Source organism: Lethenteron reissneri, chromosome 18 (assembly GCF_015708825.2).
Source record: "Lethenteron reissneri isolate LAM-NWPU_2019-01 chromosome 18, ASM1570882v1, whole genome shotgun sequence".
In the NCBI taxonomy this organism is placed as follows: Eukaryota; Metazoa; Chordata; class Hyperoartia; order Petromyzontiformes; family Petromyzontidae; genus Lethenteron; species Lethenteron reissneri.
The window spans coordinates 1430820-1436819 of record NC_083796.1 but is presented as its reverse complement, the minus strand read 5'-3'; the positions used below and the strand labels follow the sequence as shown (position 1 = coordinate 1436819).

At 60.6% G+C, this 6000-nt stretch overlaps 1 pseudogene; it reads left to right on the top strand.

The window, feature by feature from the left end:
- The first annotated feature begins 2432 nt into the window (after positions 1–2432).
- The window catches only part of LOC133343673 (potassium/sodium hyperpolarization-activated cyclic nucleotide-gated channel 1-like), a 49397-nt pseudogene continuing 45829 nt past the window's right edge, over positions 2433–6000 (top strand).

The window sequence follows — 6000 nt, the reverse complement described above, 5'->3', positions numbered from 1 at the left end:
CACTCCTCTTCAGCCGTGCCCGCGGGGCATTCCTCTCATCCTTGCCCTCGGGGCATTCAATGCGGCCGTTGCCCCCCCCCCCCCCCCGCGTGGCAAATGTCCGTCGGGTTTTTCCTTCGGTCCGTCTCGTGGCCTCGCGCGCCTCGCGTCATGCCGCGTCTCCGTCGCTTCGTCCGCCCCCCCCCCTCGTGTCTCGCGGCGTTATTTATTGGACGGCGTTTAATTATTTATTTAGGGCTCATTTAACTTCCAGCCCCCTCCTCCTCCTCCCACTGAGACGTGGAAGCGAGAGCCACGTGCGTGGAGTGAGAAGAGGGAACCCTGCGGCCAGCGCGCCCCCGTCCCACAGGGGTCTGAAAAGGGGGGGGGGGGGATAGCTGCTACCCATGTTGCTGCTGGTATTACAGGGGGGGGGGGTAGCTGCTACCCATGCTGCTGCTGGTATTACAGGGGGGGGGTAGCTGCTACCCATGTTGCTGCTGGTATTACAGGGGGGGGTAGCTGCTACCCATGTTGCTGCTGCTGCTGGTATTACAGGGGGGGGGGGTGGTAGCTCCTACCCATGTTGCTGCTGCTGCTGGTATTACAGGGGGGGTAGCTGCTACCCATGTTGCTGCTGCTGCTGGTATTACAGGGGAGGGTAGCTGCTACCCATGTTGCTGCTGCTGCTGGTATTACAGGGGGGGTAGCTGCTACCCATGTTGCTGCTGCTGCTGGTATTACAGGGGGGGTAGCTGCTACCCATGTTGCTGCTGCTGCTGGTATTACAGGGGGGGTAGCTGCTACCCATGTTGCTGCTGCTGCTGGTATTACAGGGGGGGTAGCTGCTACCCATGTTGCTGCTGCTGCTGCTGGTATTACAGGGGGGGGTAGCTGCTACCCATGTTGCTGCTGCTGCTGGTATTACAGGGGAGGGTAGCTGCTACCCATGCTGCTGCTGCTGCTGGTATTACAGGGGAGGGTAGCTGCTACCCATGTTGCTGCTGCTGCTGGTATTACAGGGGGGGGGTAGCTGCTACCCATGCTGCTGCTGCTGCTGGTATTACAGGGGAGGGTAGCTGCTACCCATGTTGCTGCTGGTATTACAGGGGGGGTAGCTGCTACCCATGCTGCTGCTGCTGCTGGTATTACAGGGGGGGGGGTAGCTGCTACCCATGTTGCTGCTGCTGCTGGTATTACAGGGGAGGGTAGCTGCTACCCATGCTGCTGCTGCTGCTGGTATTACAGGGGGGGGGGGTAGCTGCTACCCATGCTGCTGCTGCTGCTGGTATTACAGGGGGGGTAGCTGCTACCCATGTTGCTGCTGCTGGTATTACAGGGGGGGTAGCTGCTACCCATGTTGTTGCTGCTGCTGGTATTACAGGGGGGTAGCTGCTCCCCATGTTGTTGCTGCTGCTGGTATTACAGGGGGGGGTAGCTGCTACCCATGTTGTTGCTGCTGCTGCTGGTATTACAGGGGAGGGGGGGTAGCTGCTACCCATGCTGCTGCTGCTGCTGGTATTACAGGGGGGGTAGCTGCTCCCCATGTTCTTGCTTCTGCTGCTGCTGGTATTACAGGGGGGGTAGCTGCTCCCCATGTTCTTGCTTCTGCTGCTGCTGGTATTACAGGGGGGGGGGGTAGCTGCTCCCCATGTTCTTGCTTCTGCTGCTGCTGGTATTACAGGGGGGGTAGCTGCTCCCCATGTTCTTGCTTCTGCTGCTGCTGGTATTACAGAGCGGGGGGTGCAGTGGTGGGACTCGTGGTGGGACTCGTCCCTGACAGCAAGAAGCGCGTGGGTTCGACTCTCAACTCGGGCACAGGTCGCATGGCTGTCAACCCCTTGTCAGCTCCCGCGCTTGTTACAGATCAATTCAGGCCGTATTGGTCACCCCGTGCCCCTGAAAAATATCAACGTTCATCCCACAAAGTCCCGTCACAAGGGAGAACCACAAAACAAATAGACAAAAACACGTTTTACTCAATTTCCCCGTACAATAATACGGATAAACCGCACGGGCTGGCAGCTACGAGGCGGTGAGTTCTCCCCCTGCTCTGCCGGGTTATCAAACAAAACAAAATCTCCCACACACCACAACGTTGCTGGCATCGGCCCAAGCGATATCGCCAATGCCGAGAATTGACACCGTAAAATCCCTCCACTGGGTTCACACACGGCAACCACCAACCCCCACCCACTCCCCCCTCCCCCTACTGGCAGGACCCTCCTCAACCAGGGTCTTGAGACTCGGTGCGGATTCCCCCTCGGGCTAAAGACGCGAAATCGAAACCCCGACTGCCGCTGCGGGGTGGGAGGCAGGGGCGGCCAGCCCCACGCATGCGCGCCCTGCGTCCGTGACTACGCATCACGTTTCCTCCCATCACCATCGTCACCCCCCCATCACCAACGTCACCCCCACCCATCCCATCACCAGCATCACCCCCATCACCAGCAGTAGCAGAGGCAGCAGCAGCAGAAGGCGTGTCGCCTGGCGCGCTTATGTGAACAACCGCGACTCGCGTGTTGCGTCTGTGTCTCTCCGTCTCTGCGTGTGTCTGCATCTCTGTCTGTGTGTCTCTCTCTCTCTGCTGTCTGTGCGTGTGTCTGTACCTCTGTCTATGTGTGTGTCTCTGTCTCTGCGTGTGTCTCTCTGTCTCTACGTGTGTCTGTACCTCTGAGTGTGTGTCTCTCCGACTCTGCGTGTGTCTGTATCTCTGTCTGTGTGTCTCTCCGTCTCTGCGTGTGTCTGTCTCTGTCTGTGTGTCTCTCTCTCTCTGCTGTCTGTGCGTGTGTCTGTATCTCTGTGTGTCTCTCTCTCTCTGCTGTCTGTGCGTGTGTCTGTACCTCTGTCTGTGTGTGTCGCTCTGTCTCTGTCTCTACGTGTGTCTGTACCTCTGAGTGTGTGTCTCTGTCTGTTCGTGTGTCTGTACCTTTGTCTGAGTGTGTGTGTGTGTCTCTCTCTCTGTGCGTGTGTCTGAGTGTGTGTGTCTCTCGTCTGTGTGTCACGGTCTCTCTCTCTATCTGTTGCTCTGTGCGTGTCTCTGCGTGTCTCTGCGTTCCTCTGTGTGTGTCCGTATAGGACTATAGGTGCTCGCTAACAGCACTTGCCGCAACAGTCTGTTTAGGCTACACGGGGGATCTTTGTCCCTGTCTGTATCACCCTCGGTGCGTGCCCCTCTCCCTCTGTGTGTCTGTGTCTCTGTGTCTGTGTCTCTGTGTGTGTCTGTGTCTCTGCGTGTGTCTGTCTGTGTCTCGTTTCTGTTGCCGTGAGATCGTCCTCTGCGTGTCCCATGTCTGTGTGTGCGCGTCTCGGGGTGTCTGCTGTGCTACCCCCGTGTCTCTCTTAAACGACGGCGATGTAGCAGAGCACAGCGGACGTGCACGGATTGCTCGGGCGATTTGTTTTACATTTTATTTTTTTATTATCGGTCGACGAGAAGCTGGAGTGGAATTCTTAACGAAGTGAGAGGAAAAAATCCGACTCGACCGTCAAGAGAAACAACAACAAGAGGAGCAACAGCCACAACAACATCCACAACAACATCCACAACAACAGCCACAACAACAGCAGCAGCAAGGAGAGGATCAGACGATGGTGATGATGATGATCATTTTAATTTTTGAATCACAAATGACGACCACTGCCGAAGCGAGATACAAGAACGGCGAGAGACAACGGCGGTGATGATGAAGACGATGATTACGACCTGAGAAGATGTGAGATGTTGAGATGATGAAGATGTGAGACGAGGTGAGACGAGGTGACACCGTTCCACCGTCCCTCCCGCCCGCCCGCTCGCCTCTCCGTCCCGCACGCGCGCGCGCGCCCGTCCCGGGTCGCGTTCCCACGCCCACATCCCGAGCCGTGCCGGACCGAGTTCGCTCCCTACCCTGACCCTCACCTTCACCTGTAGCCTGACCCTGAACATTACCATCACCGCTTGCATTTCCCCCCGGCGTACCCCTTGCATTCAATACCCCGACCCGAACCTTCACCGGACCCTAACCCACCCGACCTCTCGTGTCCTTACCTGCATGTGACCCCCCCAGTCCCCCCTTGCCCCCTCCCCCCGCCCCTTGCTCTCACTCCCCCCCCCCCCCTCGGCCCCCCCCCCCCACAACGCATCGTAGCCATGGAGCGGCTCCGCAAGCGGCTGTATAGCTCGGCGCGACACAAGGAACCCATCCTGGACCGAGAGGAGAGCGGTGGCGGCGGTAGCCACGGGGACGCGGAGCGTGGCCGGGGCATCAGACTGCGGGCGCTGCCATCCCCGAACCTCGGGGGGGGCCCGGACGAGGGGGCGGCCAGGGCAGCCAGGGCAGCGTCAGGACCACCGCCACCGCCACCACCAGCAGCAGCAGCAGCACCCTCCTCGTCGTCATCATCGTCGTCGTCTACCGTGGCCGAGGCGGGCGCGGTGCGGGAGGACGACTGGACCGTGTCGAACGGGAACGTGTCTTGCGGCGGGGGTGGTGGCGGTGGCGGCGGTGGTTCCCGCGCTCACGACCTCAGCGACGGAGACATCTTCCACGCCACGGAGCAGCAGCAGCAGCGGCACCAGCAGCTGCAGGGACGCAGCGCGCAGCAGCAGCAGCAGCAGCACGCGGACCGGCAGCAGGCCACAGTGAGGTCCGCGCACGAGTTCGTGGCCAACGCTGATCCCGAGCGCGCCGGATTCGCGTTGGCCAAACACAAGCGCACGGCCGCCTCGGCCCTGGGCCTCCTGCAGCGCGGCTCCACGGAGCAGCTGGCGACCGGGGGGAGGCCGCCCGCAGCGCCCGCGCAGGTGGGGCTCACCTGGGGGGCTCTCACTCACTCACCTGGGGGGCTCTCACTCTCTCACTCACTCACCTGGGGGGCTCTCACTAACTCACCTGGGGGGCTCTCGCTCACTCACTCACCTGGGGAGCTCTCACTCACTCACTCACCTGGGGGGCTCTCACTCACTCACTCACCTGGGGGGCTCTCACTCACTCACTCACCTGGGGGCCTCTCACTCACTCACTCACCTGGGGGCCTCTCCTCACTCACTCACTCACTCACTCACCTGGGGGGCTCTCGATCACTCACTCACCTGGGGGGCTCTCACTCACCTGTGGGGCACTCACTCACCTGGGGGGCTCTCACTCACTCACCTGGGGGCCTCTCACTCACTCACTCACTCACTCACTCACCTGGGGGGCTCTCACTCACTCACTCACTCACCTGGGGGCCTCTCACTCACTCACCTGGGGGGCTCTCGCTCACTCACTCACTCACTCACTCACCTGGGGGGCTCTCACTCACTCACCTGTGGGGCACTCACTCACCTGGGGGGCTCTCACTCACTCACCTGGGGTCTCTCACTCACTCACTCACCTGGGGGGCTCTCACTCACTCACTCACCTGGGGGGCTCTCACTCACTCACTCACCTGGGGGCTCTCACTCACTCACTCACATGGGGGGCTCTCACTCACTCACCTGGGGGGCTCTCACTCACTCACCTGGGGGGTTCTCACTCACTCACCTGGGGGGCTCTCACTCACTCACTCACCTGGGGGCCTCTCACTCACTCACTCACCTGGGGGGCTCTCACTCACTCACCTGGGGGGCTCTCACTCACTCACTCACCTGGGAAACTCACTCACTCACCTGGGGGGCTCTCACTCACTCACCTGGAGGGCTCTCACTCACTCACCTGGGGGGCTCTCACTCACTCACCTGGGGGGCTCTCACTCACTCACCTGGGGGGCTCTCACTCACTCACCTGGGGGGCTCTCACTCACTCACCTGGGGGGCCACTCACTCATTCACTCACTCACCTGGGGGGCTCTCACTCACTCACTCACTCACCTGGGGGGCTCTCACTCACTCACCTGGGGGGCTCTCACTCACTCACCTGGGGGGCTCTCACTCACTCACTCACTCACCTGAGGGGCTCTCACTCACTCCTTCACCTGGGGGGCTCTCACTCACTCACCTGGGGGGCTCTCACTCACTCACTCACCTGGGGGGCTCTCACTCACTCACCTGGGGGGCTC